The following is a 16,787-nucleotide window of genomic DNA, read 5'->3' on the forward strand; positions in this document are numbered from 1 at the left end:
ATCAACACATCAAGGAAAATGATGGATCCTTTGTAAGCACAAAGGACATATCCAAATTCCAAAAAATTGGAATTAGGGTTTGAGAGAGTTTGAGATGATGCAAATGAGGTCTTGCCCACTGACAAAGACATGAGCAAGGTTTTGAAAGGTTGAAAATGACAAGAACTGTCAGAGTCATCCAGCAAACTCAGGGGAATTTTTTTTGAAGAATGAGTTCCAGGAAGGAATAACGACACAAAAATTGATAACCCAATTTTGGGGTTGTTACAATGAATTCGACGGGGACGCAATTTATGGAATGGAGGCTATGTAATCATATGAGGTAACACTTTTAAGTAGCGGACTACAATATCCATTTCTTTTGTGGGACTACAATATCCATTTATTTTTGTGCGCCTCTACACTAACACGTCAATGCATTATGTTTAAAAAATAATCAATGGCACTAAATTATCTGTTTACACGAGAAATACATAGGCTGAGCATTTGATCCAATTTTTTGTGAACGCTCCTCTACACCCGTACGATTGGCCGCACCCTCGTGAACGTCCAAGTTATCTGCGCATCATCCCAAGTTATTGTCTTTATTTTTGGGTGGAGTTCACACCAGTTATTAACTGCTGACGCGTGCCCCGTGTACACAGTCTCGCATGAGCTTCCCGCTAGCACGGTCCAAAATTAGTTGAAACTGGATACGAACGATCCCGCGGGCAGCAAAATCTCCCATCTCCTTCTAAAATTTCCGCCACCTAGTCTTTAGCATGTGAAATTCCCCTTTTGTCCTTGGTGCACGGAGAACAACAGTAACAATACCACCCTCATCTACATAATACGTCGGGGCTGCTTTGGTAACTTTCGGTTCCCCCCACCACACGACACCCCCATTTCCTGTCCCCCTCCCGCAAAAACGACTAACTCCATAGCACCAGAGCATCTTACATCACGTTGTCCGTACTTTGTCGGCCTTTCTTCCCCTCCCCTCTCGAAACCCTAGACTGCCCATCCGCCAGTGTACCAGAGCCCATTCATTGCCAGCGGCGTCCATCTCGCCGGATCTGCTTCTGCGGCCACATCTACCCCTCACGCCTCAACTAGAAACAAGTAGACTGTTCATCCACCACTATACCACAACCCATTCAGTGTCGGCCTTGTCCACGGCGCCGGATCTGCTTCGCCGGTACTCTCGTCAACTGTAGCGCATCTACAGCGGCTCATTCGTACTCTCCACTGGAGACGCTTCGTCCACACCCCCCGCAGATGCCCCACCGACGCCCCCGTCGACGGCCTCTGATCCTCTTCGCCGACACCTTCCTCAACCCTACCGGAGCCGCTTTGCCAACACCATCATCAACCCTACCGGAGTAGCTTCACCTATACCATTCTAGATCCTACTGGGGCCGCTTTGCCAACTCACAAGTCCACGGCCACAGATCCTCTTTGTCGCACCCTCATCCAACCTACTGGAGAAACTTCTAACGCCCCGTCCATGGCCACAGATCTGCATCGTCGACACCATCCTTAACCAAACCACCAGAGCAGCTTCACCGACGCCCTCATCCACGACCACAGATCCGCTTCGCCCACACCGTAGTCTACCCTAGCAGAGCCGCTCCACAAACACCCTACTCGATGGTTCTAGATCTCCTTACTGGACCCTGACAGCCAACACAATGTCATCACCCCTGACATTTCTAACATGATTCCCACCGTCTGGCAAGATGCCAAGCACCCGCCACGGCCTAGGTACTTCACCTTTAAACCCGTCCAGCATCACCTACCCGATGTACTTCAAATATACTAACATGTCGCTGTTACCTGTTATGCAGCTGGCAAAAACTACAAGGATGATGTTTCTTCTGGATCTAACAGCTTGGCCAACCAAGATTCTGGACTGAGGCATTGCTATGATCTTGTAAGTGCGTCTCTCTCTCTTGTATTGTTGTGTGCTTGCCAGCGTGCTTTGCTAGGATTTTCGACCAGTAATCCCTTTGTGCAGACAATGATTTCTACTACTGGCTGCTAAATTAGATATGTAGAGGTCATACATGATACTACCTCGTACCTCCGTTCCTAAATATAAGACATTCTAGAGATTCCACTATAGGCTACATACGGAGCAAAATGAGTGAATCTACACTCGAAAATGCATCTATATACATCTGTATGTGGTCCATACTGGAATCTCTACAAAGACGTATATTTAGGAATCGAGGTAGTACATTACACAAAATTGTAGGTGGCATGTAGGAATTCCAGTGCACTACATTAGGCTCCCTTAGAGTGCCTACTAGTCCAGCACACATAGTCATGGCTAGTTTATGCTACGCACACAATTGTTAATTGGTTGTTTAAATATGCGCAAGGGATATGCAATGTATTATCATGTAGAGATGTCTGAAATTAGCCGTGTCAACTTGCAGATAGTGTTACACAATGAAAAAGTACAAGATTTATGTGGCAATTTCATGGAATATCGCAAAAAAAGGAGAGGCAGCGGCGAGCCTATACAGTGTGCTATGGTAGGTCACTCCTCCATTGCAATCATCGTGACATGTTATTTGTATGTCAGTTCTATTGGCCATGTTTCTTAGGGACAATTATTACGAGTTATCCTAAGAAAATAAGCACATGTGAATATAAGCTCCAGGTAATAAGCCAACCATTTCTTTTCATTGCCTTCCTTTTCATCTTATCTTTGGTAAGATCAGCGAAAAGTCTAGACTGCATTATATTTTGTCATTTTTCTTGTCGGTGTACAAAAGTAGGAGCTCTCCTTTTTGACCCCTTTACTTGTGCACAGGCAGTCAGAGCCACGCGCCGCAGCCACACTAAGCGGGGCAGAGGAGGGAAGCCAGATAGAAGCTGAAGCACAAGACAACCAAGGTGACGCCAAGACCAGAAGTGCAGGAGGGCAAGAGGGCGAGGTGGGCTCCCTCGGCAAGGTCCTTGCCGAGGCGGCCCCCGCAGCCCCAGCAAGAGCCTTGCCAGGGCAACTTGCCCGATGCCAGCAGAGCAAGCCACCCTTGAGCCCAAAGGTTCCGAAGGCCGTCAACAACTACATTGAGACCAGGGCTCGGGAGGCGCCTCTATGGTGGCATGCAAATCTTCGTCAAGATCATAAACACATGGTCGGATGAGGATTAGAAGACGACGACCCTTGGCGGGATCCTAGCCGAGGAAATCCACAAGACCCCCGGCAAGAACCTTGCTGGGGATGACAGGAGCGCCGCGGCAAGACCCTTGCCGAGGGCATCAGCAGGGCCACTACCAGACCCGCACCAGCCAAGACTCCGCCACCGTTCACATGCAGCTGCCAGCCCAACCAGCTGGGAAGGCACCTATGTGGCAGCATGCAGCTTCCAGGCCAAATCAGCAAGCACCTGTGTGGCGGCATGCAGATCTTCATGAAGGCCCTACCACCGCGCTAGCTCAGCTGCCTACCTGCCTACATGGCGCTGCATGCATCGCTGGTTTAGGCGCATGTCGAAGCGTGGGGAAGTGGTGACGGACGGGACGGGCCTCGTTCCCGTCCCCGATAAAGCTAATGGACACCTACGTAGTGCATTTAATGCACTTTGTCCCGTAATGCCGTGCGATAAGCTCGCGCACTGTAGGCCTTTCCACCTGTTGTGTGCCACTGTGGCAGCCCCTTTTTCCTATAAAAGGAGGCCCGAGCCGACCAGGACAGGGATTCGGCTTTTTGGGATGGCACAACCACCGCAGCTAGTTCAAAAAGCTCAGGAACACTCAATACATCCACGAAAGCAGGACTAGAGTTTTACGCATCCTCGCGGCCCGAACCTGGGTAAACAACCCGTGTGCTAGCTCCTAAACCTGCTCTTGTCACGACCCCGCGCCCGCCGACCGTAGAATGGATCCCAGTGATCCCATAGGTGTCGTTCTCACCGACATCTTGGCGCGCCAGATAGGGGCGCGGAAGTTGTGAGAATCTGTTCTAGCAGTTAGCCTAGCAGTTCTTCGTCGCCATGGCTCCCAAGAAGAAGGCGGCCACGGTGGTTAGTTCGTCGGGATTCGGACAACCCGTACCAGTGCGGGTGAGCAGCGGGCTGGTCGCAGACAGAACCCAAGGCGCGACCAGCGAGCACCAACATCGCTCTGGCAGTCAGAGCCTAGAGAGCGGCGTCGTTCGTGCGCAAGGCAACGGGACACACGCCGTGAAATCCAGAGACGGAGCTGGGCCCCCCGCAGACGGCACAAGACCCTCCGGGGGCGTCGCCGTACCACTCGCGGGCGGCGCGGCGACCTCCAAGACGCCCACTCCGGCGCCCACAACACGCTCTTCCCAGGTTGTGTGCGACGAGCAGCGTCACCTCACCGGTCACCCCTAGACGCCGCCGTGGGAAGAGTCCTATGCGTCATCCGCTGGACGAAGGAGGCTAGCATGCCCATCGAAGTGCTGGCGAGGACGGCGCACAACCGCTGGGCCGTGACAGAGCTCCTTCTAACGTGGTCAGAAGTCGAAGCGCGCCACAGTCCATGCAGCTTTTGCTGCCACCCATGCCAGCAGAAGCCTTGGCGCGCGCGCAGCTGCTCCTCGACTTCCCTCCTGCCGCGGAGAAGCTCGACGAGTGAAGAGCAACTATCTGAAGCCTCATCGGCATCACCAACAAAGACGATCCACGGCCAGCGGGGCCCTCATGCCGGCGCTCCATCGAGCCACTGCATGCTAGCGGTGGAGGGGCCGGAGGCGTTGTGGCCACGGTGCACTCTCCTCCTCCACGCCAACCACTACGGATGTCGGTCCGTCGTGATGACGCTTGTTATGACATTTTCATAGTGTCGTCCGACCCACGGACCCGCCGAGACCAACGCCAGGTTCTTCGAGAGCGAGCCCATGAAGACGCTCGAACCACCATCGAGCGTCGGCGTGATACGTGCCACCAGTCAGACAGGCGGGCAGGGCCCGCTATGGACCACCCAACACCGGGAGGCTCCGGCAGCCTACCTGACGAGGTGGGTTGCCCAGCCTTTACCCGCGGGCTGCGGCAGTTCCAGTTTGCCGTCCCACCACACGTTCAAGCCTGACATCGGCGAGATGTACGACGGCAAGACCCACCCATCAGAGTTCCTCATCATCCACACCATCGCAATGCAAGCCGGTGGAGCTCGTGACAACAAGGTGCTTGCCAATTACTTCCCGTTGGCCCTAAAACCCAATGTCATGTCTTGGTTGATGCACTTACCGAAGGATTCCATTTCTTATTGGTCAGATCTGTGCCACGAGTTCATTGGTGCCTTCACTGGAGGCCACCAAGCTCATGGCCAGGCGAGTGATTTGCATATCATTCCCCAGAAGGAAGGTGAGAACCTGTGCAAGTACATACAGAGGTTCAGCCGAGTGCAATACAACATCCTAGATGTTCATCCTGCTGCCGTGATCAGCGCATTCCATCAGAATGTGCGTAACCGCAAGATCTGTGAAGAGCTGGCAATGAACAAGGTCAAGGACGTGCCCGAACATTACGTTCTGGCCGATAGATGTGCCCGGGCTGAAGAGGGAAGGAAGTACCCCGGCGAAGACGCTGGTGCGGAAACCGACTCTACTGACGAAGACACCGCTGCCCCAACGAAGAAGGGCCGGCGTCGCAACAGGAAACGCAAGGACAAGACTATGCTTGCCGTCGAGGGATCCGGTGACACCAGCGTCGCCAAGAACGCCAATGCAGACGACCCCGACAAGGAGATTGCCGGGTGCGCCGCTTGTCAGGCCTTGGTGGCTGCTGACAAGCCAGGTGGCTCCGACAAGCAGTACTGCAAGATCCACCGCACCAAGGGCCACGACCTCCCGAACTGCCGACAAGTTGAGCTGCTTGCTGAAAAGAAAAAAGCCGAATATGAGAGGCGGGACAAGGAGAAGGGTTGGGATGGTGCCGAAGGATCCGGTAAGAAGCATGGCGGCCAAGGATGTCGCCGCGGCAAGGATAACCAGCAAGAGAGGCCCGCTCGGGGCCGCGACAAGAAGCAGGAAGACGATGATCATGACGAGGATGACGAGTCCGGTGAGCACGAGTTCCAAAAGGCTACGGAGGCCATGTGCGTCGATGGTGGCGCCTCGCTGCACACTTCTCACCGCCAGCTCAAGCAGTGGGCGTGAGAGATTACAGTAGTAGAGCCATCGTTCGACGCTCAGAAGCCAGTGAAGTGGTCTAGCACGCCCCTCATCTTTCACGCCGAGGACCACCCTGACTACACAACTGCGGTCAGGTGTTTGCCGTTGTTGGTTTCACCAACGATATGAAACCTCAAGGTGACCAAGATGCTGGTTGACGGCAGGGCCGGGCTAAACTTGATCTCGCCTGTCATGGTCAAAAGGCTGCAAATTCCTGATGGAGACCTTGAGGAAATGGGTACGTTTCAAGGGGTCAGTCCGGGAAGGAGCCAGTCGAAGGGGAAGGTCACATTGCTCGTGACGTTTGGAGGTGAGTTGAACTACAAGACGGAGAGGATCGTCTTCGATCTGGCTGAGATCCCCTTGCCCTACAACGGGATCCTCGGTCTCCCGGCACTAGCCAAGTTCATGGCGGCGTCGCACTACGCCTACAATACACTGAAGATGCCTGGGCCGATGACCATCATCACCGTCCCCTCCGACAAGAAGGATGAGCTGATCTACACTGGCCAACTCTATTGAGAAGCAGTTGCAGCAGATGCTGCCAAGGCACTTGCTCCTGCCGTTGAGGCCCCGGGAGGGAAGAAGAAGACCGGAAAGACCTCTTGCACCCACTCCGGTAAGCGCACCTCTTCGGAGTGTTGTGCTACCGTCGAGGACGTGCCCGAGAGCTCTACCGGCAAGAGCAAGAAATCCAGAGCTGCATCACCAGAGACCAGGAGGGTGTCCATCAAGGAGGATGGCACGGGAGGGGCTTTCACCATATGTTCCACCCTCGACAACAAATAGGAAAGCACGCTCGTCGCTTTCCTATGGGAGAATGTCGATGTGTTTGCGTGTCAAGCATCTGACATCCCTGGCGTTCCTAGGGAAGTGATTGAGAACCACCTTGCTGTCTGTCCCCATGCGCAACCCGTCAAGCGGAAGGTCAAGAAGCAAGCTTTGGAATGATAGGAGTTGATCATAGAGGAGATTAGGAAATTGGAAGCGGCAGGTTTGCTGAGAGGAGTGCTCCATCCTACGTGGTTGGCCAATCCCGTGGTGGTGCACATGGCAAATGGGAAGTGGAGGCTGTGTATTGGCTACACAAATGTCAATAAGGCTTGTCCTAAGGACCCCTCCCAGATTGTTGACTCCACGGCCAGGTGTGATCTGTTGTCATTCCTCTTTGCCTACTCGGGCTACCACCAGATCTTCATGGCAAGAGAAGATGAAGAGAAGACAACCATTATCACCCCATGTGGTACATATTGCTTTTTACGGATGCCTTTCGGGTTGAAGAGTGTTGGCTCGATGTTTGCAAGGGCGGTCCAGATTGGTTTTCAGCCCCAGCTACATAGAAATATGGAAGCTTATAAGGATGACATAGTGGTCAAAACCAAGGACAAGGCGACCCTTGTACAAGACCTAGAAGAGACGTTTGCCAACCTACGCAAGATCAACCTCGAGCTAAACCCTAAGAAGTGTGTCTTTGGCGTCCCATCAGGAAAACTTCTCGGGTTGTTCGTGTCGCAGCATGGGATTGAGGCAAACCCAGACAAGATCAAGGCTATTGAGCCGATTGAGGCACCCAAGAGGATCAAGGATGTGTGTCGGCTCACTGGCTGCGTTGCTGTCATGAGCAGGTTCATCTCCAAGTCCGCTGAGCGTGCCCTTCCCTTTTTCAAAATCTTGAAGAAGGTAGGCCCAATGGAGTGGACCCCAGCTGAGGCGGCGTTGTAGGGTCTGAAGAAATACCTTTCCTCTACGCCAATACTGGTTGCGCCTAAACCACAAGAGCTGTTGCTGCTGTATCTGGCGGCAATGAATCAAGAGGTCAGCGCCGCACTAATGGCGCAGAGGGAGGTCGACGAAGAGGCAGTGGCCACGGCAGGACCGGCGAATGGCAAGTCAGAGATTCCCCCGGCAGGGCCTGGTGGCGGTAAGGCAGGCCCCCCGGCAGACTCCGACGCCATGCCCGCACGGCCAAGTGAAGTGGTGCAGAAGAAGAAGATGATGCAGCACCCGGTTTACTTTGTCAGCTCCCTCTTGCAGGGGGCCAGTTCAAGGTACTCCAGTGTGCAGAAATTTCTCTTCGGTCTCCTTATGGCCTCGAGGAAGCTACGTCATTACTTCCAAGCCCACGAGATCACTGTCGTCACCCGCCTCCCGTTGCAATGGATACTACACAACCCAGATGCAACCGGAAGGATCATGGAGTGGGCCTTGGAGTTGTCAAGCTTTGGGTTGAAGTTTGAAAGCACTTCGACAATCCAGAGAAGAGTCTTGGCGGACTTCGTTGCAAAATGGACCTCAACGCCCGATGAGGAAATCCAGGAGACCGCTCTCCCCGGCAAGGAAGAAAGTCGCCACTGGATCATGTACTTTGACGAGGTTTCTCGCTGCAAGGTGCCGGTGCCGCTGTGCTGCTTGTCGCACCCACCGGAGAGCACCTCAAGTATGTGATCCAAATGCACTTTCCTAGGGAGATGTCCACAAACAACACTGCTGAGTACGAGGGGCTGCTTGCCGGTCTTAGGATCATGGCAGACCTCGGGGTGAAGAAGCTCATCGTCAGGGGTGATTCGCAGCTTGTCGTCAGACATGTCAACAAAGATTACTAGAGTCCGTTGATGGAGGCCTCCGTAGATGAGGTGAGGAAGCTGGAGCAGCACTTCGACGGTATTGAAACGGAGCATGTTCCCCGAGCGGAGAACACCATCGCTTACTACCCGTCAAAGCGCACTGCATTTAAGCTACCTGTGGAACCAAGTACCTTTTTGCTTCGGTTAACTCAACCATCCTTCGAACCGTCAATGGAGTAGAACAAGCGGAGGAAATCGGGCGCCGGCAAGTACCTTCCCGCCGAGCCCCAGGGGCCGCTGGCAAGGGTGTTGCCGCGGATTCCGAGCCTGCCAATGGGTAGCTCGCTCCTGTGGGGCGCCAAGTCCTGGCTGTAGAGACGGCTGCCCCCATGGCAGAAGAGATGCCTTTGGTTCTTGCCATAGAGCCTAGGCTCCGGCATGGGCACAGCATACCGTCCGTTTCCTCCAGGCAGGGGAACTCCCCGAGGATCAGGAAGAAGCGAAAAACGTAGCCCGTCGGTCTGCCCTGTACCAGTTCATCGATGATGTCCTGTACAAAAAAAGACCGAACAGTGTGAATTTGAAGTGCATCCCCCAGGTGGAAGGACTGGAGCTATTGGCAGAGATACATGGGGGCATATGTGGCTCCCACATAGGGTCGAGGGCCCGTGCTGGCAGGGCATTCCGGCAAGGCTTCTTCTGGCCCACCGCCCTCCAAGATGCGACAGCACTAGTAACCAGGTGTGAAGCATGCTAGTTCCATTTGAAGAAGCTTCATCAGCTATCTCAAGCCCTTCAAACAATCCCTCTCTCCTGGTCGTTTTTGGTCTGAGGGCTCGACATAGTGGGCCCTTTCCCCCGTGCTGTCGGGGGCTTTGAGTACTCGTACGTTGCAATCGACATGTTCACAAAGTGGCCGGAGGTGGAAGTAGTGAGGAAGGTGACTGCACAGTCAGCCATCAAGTTCTTCAAGGGACTAGTCTGCCGTTTTGGTGTGCCAAACAGAGTCATCACCGACAACGGCTGAGGGAGTCCTGGATTAGGGGGTCTCTAGACAGCCAGACTATATCCTTTAGCCGGACTGTTGGACTATGAAGATACAATATTGAATACTTCATCCCGTGTCCGTATGGGACTCTCCTTGGCATGGAAGGCAAGCTTGGCAATAAGGATATGTAGATCTCCTCCCTTGTAACAAACTTTGTGTAACCCTAGCCCCTTCCGGTGTCTATATAAACCGGAGGGTTTAGTCCGTAGGACAACAGGCAATCATACCATAGGCTAGCTTCTAGGGTTTAGCCTCTACCATCTCGTGGTAGACCAACTCTTGTAACACTCATATTATCAAGAACAATCAAGCAGGACGTAGGGTATTACCTCCATCAAGAGGGCCCGAACCTAGGTAAACATCGTGTCCCCTGCCTCCTGTTACCATCCGCCTTAGACGCACAGTTCGTGACCCCCTACCCGAGATCCGCCGGTTTTGACACCGACATTGGTGCTTTCATTGAGAGTTCCACTGTGCCGTCACCGTTAGGCTTGATGGCTCCTTCGATCATCGGTAATGATGCGGTCCAAGGCGAGGTTTTCCTCGCCGGACAAATCTTCATATTCTGCGGCTTCGCTCTGCGGGCCAACTCGCTTGGTCATCTGGAGCAGATCGAGAGCTACGCCCCTGGCCATCAGGTCAGGTTTGGTAACTTAAACTACGTTGCCGACATCCACTGAGACTTGATCTTCGACGGATTCGAGCCCATGTCAGGTGCGCTGCATAATCACGACGAGTATGACGTAACTCTGCCGTCGGACATTGTTCGGGAGATCGCATCTGCAACTACTCCGGCCTTCAATCCGGAGCAAATTGCGCCATCCGAGGGCGGAGGGATAGACCCCGCCATGGAGGCCACACTCTCAGTGGCGATGGAGCCGGATACTAACTTCACCCCTTACAAGAGCCGTGTCGCCGAACCACTAGGTTCGTCTCTGGCCACGGACTCTGTGCCGCCTGCATCCATGCCTATCGAATCCGATTGGGCGCCGATCATGGAGTTCACCTCCGCAGATATCTTTTAGCACTCGCCTTTCGGCGATGTGCTAAATTCATTAAGGTCTCTCTCCTTGCGAGGAGAACCCTGGCCGAACTATGTCCGGCTAGAATGAGATGCAGACGATGAAGAAATTCGCTGCCCACACACCACCCACTTAGTAGCCCCTGTCTACGATTTAACAGACATGCTCGATTTCGACTCCGAAGACATCAACGACATGGGCGAAGATGCAGGAGACGAACAGGAACCAGTGCCCACAGGGCGCCGGACAGCCACTTCATCACATGACATATACATGGTGGACACACCCAAAGAAGGCTATGGCAAAGAGACAGCGGAGGCTGGCCCCTCCAAGAAGCAACCCAAGCGCCGATGTCAGCGACGCCGCTCTAAGTCCCGCCATAGCAAAAACAGCGATAACTGTGCAAGAGAAAATAACACTCTAGTCAACTCCAGAGGAAACGACGACCACATTGCCCCAGCGGCAGAGCACGATGAAGCTGCAAACGACGAACATAGTACGGATCCGACGTCCGAACACGACGACGCCAAGGATAAACCTCATCAAACCCCCTCTGGGGAGGAAAACAGTCCGGACGAAGATGCACACATCATCCCGGAAACGCACTTGGAGCAAGAGAACCTCCGCAGAAGGCTTATTGCCACAGCGAGGAGTCTGAAGAAGCAAAAGCAAAGGCTTAAGGCCGCACAAAATACGCTCAACAGCATGTGGAACAAAGTGCTCGACAACCAAGAAAAGTATGGTGGAAGTTACCACACAAAGAGCTATCCAAAGCGCAAGCTATTACCTGAATTCGACGATGAGGCCTTAGACCCCACACAACCTAAAAATGTAACGGCCAACCGGCCGGATCAACCACCTTGTGACCGCATTAGAGTGGCTAACAAGGTCGCACATAAGTCTAACACACAATCTACGTGAGGACTTGCGCCAAAAATCCGGTACGACCAGATCCATCTATGGATCTAGGAAGCGCGCTCCGGCACAAAATCAAAACCGAATACTACAACCGTCCAGACGCCATGGTACATCCAAATACAGGGGTGCCGCACACCCCCTATGTTTCCAGATGAGGTGCTGGACGACGAATTCCCAGAAGGATTCAAACCAGTGAACATAGAGGCATACGACGGGACCACAGACCCTGGGGTCTGGATTGAGGACTTTATCCTCCATATCCATATGGCTTGCGGAGACGATCTCCATGCCATCAAATACTTGCCCCTCAAGCTTAAAGGACTAGCTTGGCACTGGCTAAAAAGCCTCCCCGAAAACTCAATTGGAAGTTGGGAGGAGCTCGAGGATGTTTTCCGGGCTAATTTTCAAGGGACCTATGTCTGACCTCCGGATGCAGACGATTTAAGTCATATGATTCAACAGCCCGGAGAGTCCGCCCAAAAGCTTTGGAACAGGTTTCTCACTAAGAAGAACCAAATCATCAACTGTCCGGACGCTAAAGCCTTAGAAGCTTTCAAACACAGCCTCCGAGACGAATGGCTCGCCAGACACCTCGGCCAAGAAAAACCGAGAACAATGGCAGCCCTGGCAAGCCTCATGACCCGCTTTTGTGCGGGCGAAGATAGCTGGTTAGCCCGCAGTAGCACCAGCGACCCAGGCACATCCGAAGTCAGGGATGGTAATGGAAAACCACGAGGCAATAAAAACAAGCGTCGAAATAAAGAAGATATCCCAGATAATACGGTGGTAAACGCCAGATTCAGGGCTCTCGACCAGGTCAGCGGAAAAAGCCTTTCAAAGGCAGAAGAGATGGACCGTCTGGCCTAAACAGGATTCTTGAAAAACTATGTTAGATTCATGGCACCCCCGATAAACCTACAAATCACACCCACAGAGAATGCTGGGTCTTCAAGCAGGCCGGTAAGCTAAACACCGAACACAAGGGGGGGGGAGACACCAAGCGAAGACGAGGACGAACCTCGCCAGCAAAGCACTGGAGGACAGAAAAAATTCCCACCAGAGGTAAAAACAGTAAACATGATCCATGTGACGAAGAGGAGAAGCAAACATGCACTCCGAGACACACGCGCCATAGAGCCCATCACCCCTAGGTCCAACCCCTAGTTGTCCTGCCCGATCACTTTTGATCACGGGGATCACGCGACAAGAATCCGGCATGAAGGATTGGCTGCCTTGGTGTTAGACCTAGTAATAAACGGATACCATCTCACACGAGTCCTCATGGACGGCGACAGTAGTCTCAATATGATATATCAGGACACAGTCCGCAAAATGGGGATAGAGCCGACAAAAATAACGCATAGTAATACTACCTTCAAGGGAGTAATACCAGGCCTAGAGGCCCGCTGTACGGGCTCTCTATTACTAGAGGTTGTATTCGGTTCTCCCGACAACTTCTGAAGAAAAAACTTAACTTTCTACATCGCTCCATTCTGAAGTGGCTATCAAGCACTACACGGAAGAGCGGCTTTCGCTCGTTTTAATGCAATACCGCATTACGCTTCTCTCAAGCTTAAGATGCCCGGTCCACGTGGCACAATCACAGTTAGTGGAAATACTGAGCGTTCTCTACGCGCGGAAGAATGTGCGGCGGCTTGAACAGCCGAGCACTAGATGGCCTCACCAACCAGAAAAAATGACAGGTCGTCAAGACCACGGACACAGTTAGATGAGTCCGGTGCACCACTACATATACATGAGATTGGTTTGATGGTCAAACCCTCATAGACGGTACCAGGGGCTTCCCGCGTGTAATCAGGGCTAGTCCGGCTTACACTTGACTTATCTTGAATTTTAATGGTTTATTGATAATAACCAATTTTCTGGCACGACAACTTTCACCTAAGTTCTTCTCTTTTATAGATGAAAATCGTGCTACACCCGTCCAGGACACGACAAAACGGAGACACAGGCACAGACATGCAGCAGGGACGCGCTCCAAGGTTTCTTTTCAGATTAAGACCCTGCGTAAACCTTTTTTACTGTCTCTTGTTGTTCATATCCTCCGGATACTCAATACAACCGAGAAGGATGCTGACGTTATTGGCATGTGGCCACGTCAGGATATTGCACGTACCTGGACACTCGGGGTTTATTATTAAGGGCATTGTTCAGCCCGACATATGTTATAAAGACCGAATACCTTAGGGAGTGTTCGACGTCGCGAGTTTGGCCTTATATGCATCAGCTCTGAATCATGTCTTTGGTCAAATGTTGGGTTTGCCCGGCTCCCATGTTTTGGTACCTTAAGTTCCGCTATATCGGCTAAGGTAGCACTGGGAGAACTACTGCGATTGTGCCCTGGTTCATCCGGATGAGCACCTTAGTAGAGAAAGCCGAAAACTGACTGTCATGGTAAAACACGAGACTAGTCAACCACTCGATGACTTTGCGGAATCTTCGGGATTCCTCCGCATTAACGAAGGGCTGTTTCCCGGTCATGTACGTACGTGCCCCATATTCGGACGAGCGCAGAAGTACCAAGGGCTATATAGTAGCCCCACCGTCAAACTCCTATGGCTAAGTGAAAGTGTTAAAGCAATATAGTCCGATTGCCTCGTTCTCTGTGCTACCACCTCCTTCATGGACTAGGACATTGGATCAAGTGTGAATACGCGTTTTTTGCGAACACCCCCGCATTATATGCGTGGGGGAGGAAGCCGACGACTGCAAATTTTTAGGTTATATACATATATACATAAACAGCCGCACAAGAGGCATCATAATACTTTCAGACAAAAGTATAAACACAACCTTTATAATTCAATAAAACATTGTTTTTAAAATGGGAGTACATGTCACTAGAACATAATATTCTTCGAGCACTGAGCCTCTATCAAACGAGCACCTTCAAGGACTTCTTCAAAGTAGTGCTGGACAGCCACTCGACCCACGGATGAACCCTGTGTTGCAATAGTGGTGGCCTCCATCTCTGCCCAGTATGTCTTGACACAGGCAAGTGCCATCCGCGCACCCTCTATGCACGCCGACCTCTTCATAGCATCGATGTGCGGCACATCACCAAGGAATTGTTGCACTAAACTAAAGTAACTATTCGGCCTTGGCCCTCCCAGCCACAGATGATCCACAACATACCTCATGGCAAGTCCGGACAACCTATGGAGCTCGGCCCACTCGGCCATTCGCTCATTCAAGAGCAGAAGACGTAGCGGAGCATGGAACTGTGACCAGAACAGCTTTTCCACTTCACGGTATTTTTGATCTTTGAAGTACTCGGCCGCATCAGCAACACTTGCTGCCAAATCCACATAGGCGTCTGCAGAACTCCATAGTTGATCAAGAGGAGCATACTTCGGATCTCCGAACTTAGTCCACAACAAGAATGGCTTCCCAGCCACGATATCCGCAGCTTGACGCAGCTCCTCCTTCGTCACTCTGATTTTGGAGCGAGCTTCCTTGGTTGCTACCATGGCCTTCTCCAGGTCCGTCGCCTTCGCTCGGCTTTCTTTTTCAAGAAGCTGGTAACGGTCAGCGGCATCTTTCAACCCAACGGCCATCTCGACTATTTTTTCCTTGCTCTGGCAATGCGCGGCCTATTCGGCCCTCAGCTCTTCGACCGCCTTTAGAGCGGCCGCATCGCTATTCCTTGCTTGTTCCTTGGCTCGGGCAAGCTCCGCCCGAAGGGCCTCCACGGTGGCACCTCCATCTGCAGTCACAACATATTAAAGATACCGACATCATGCTCCTCTTACTATGTGTTGATCACCGGAGAAATCACTTACCCTCCGCCTCGTCAAGCCGCTTGTTGACAAGCACGATGTCGGCATCTGCCGCATCAAGTTGCCGCTTTAGCTCGGCAAACTCATCAGTCCGGCTAGCCATAGGACCTTCAGCCACCTGCACATAAAGGTGGTCTGGTTATTACCTGGGACAATGATCCTCTGTTTGCCGCCGTTTTTGACGGCAACCAGAGTCTCAGGGGCTACTATCTGCATAGGGCACACCTAACATGTGCGGTACTGACAAAAACATACACTATTTCACGTACCTCAAAGCCTTTCAGCAGACTTATAAAAGCTTCATGCAACCCGCTTTCGGCGGATGAAATCCTTTCAATTACTGTACCCATTAGCGTACGATGCGCTTCTGAGATGGTCGCTTGCTCCAGAAGATCCTTTAGTGCGTCCGACCACACACTGTATGGTTCTGGACTCTTTCTATTGCTCTCTTTAGGAGCCGAATACTGAGGACTCTGGGTGGCCAAAGGATTACCCTCTGGCCTTGGCGGATCAGGAGAAACCCTCCGCGACGACACTTCAGGGTCGCCCGCCTCATGAGGCGGGGTGGCCGGGGGAGGTGTTTCGCTCTCCATCATCTCTGGAAGAAGATCCCCCGAAGACGAACTCTGTCGAGAAGGTCTACGATCCGAACTACAAGATATAAGCTTCAGTTATTGTCTTCAGAAGTAAGGTAGGATATTTTCACTATTAAGTACTTTTTGATTACTTACAACTCGGTAGAGGGCTGATCCCCTTGCGAACATTGTGCGGCAAGAGTACCCTCCGAGGCAGGACCCTCTGGCGAAGATTTCTTCCCCGTTTGGAAACCTTTGTTTCCGGATCTTCAGAGGTGGTCCTCTTCCTTCCTCGGGGAGAGGGAATGTCAGATTCTTCTCCCTGGTTATCCTCCTTCGTGGAGGCGCTAATTCCCACGGTTTGGACGAGTAGTGAGTGAGGCATGCTTTCGACCTCTTTATTCCCCCCTTTATCTTCCTTTGAGGGCGCCTGATAAGGCGCCGGCTTGAGCATTCTGTCTAGTACTGGATTGTCCAAGCGTTCGGGAAGGGGGCCGAACACCTGATCATCTTCGCCTCTGTTATCTAGTCCTGGACATAGAGCGACTTTTCAGAATGATGTCATGATAAATAAAAGGACAACATGTTCGGCCATGGGATTACTTACTTGGGTATTAGCGCGGTTACAGCTCAGACCCGCATCCTCGGTGGTGTCCGGACACTCTATTTGGGGTCCGAAGATCAATTTGTACATCTCTTCGAGCGTCATGCCGAGGAAGTGCTGAATAGT

This window comes from Triticum urartu, chromosome 2A (genome assembly GCF_056163025.1).
Source record: "Triticum urartu cultivar PI428250 chromosome 2A, HENAU_Tu73, whole genome shotgun sequence".
Classification (NCBI taxonomy): Eukaryota; Viridiplantae; Streptophyta; class Magnoliopsida; order Poales; family Poaceae; genus Triticum; species Triticum urartu.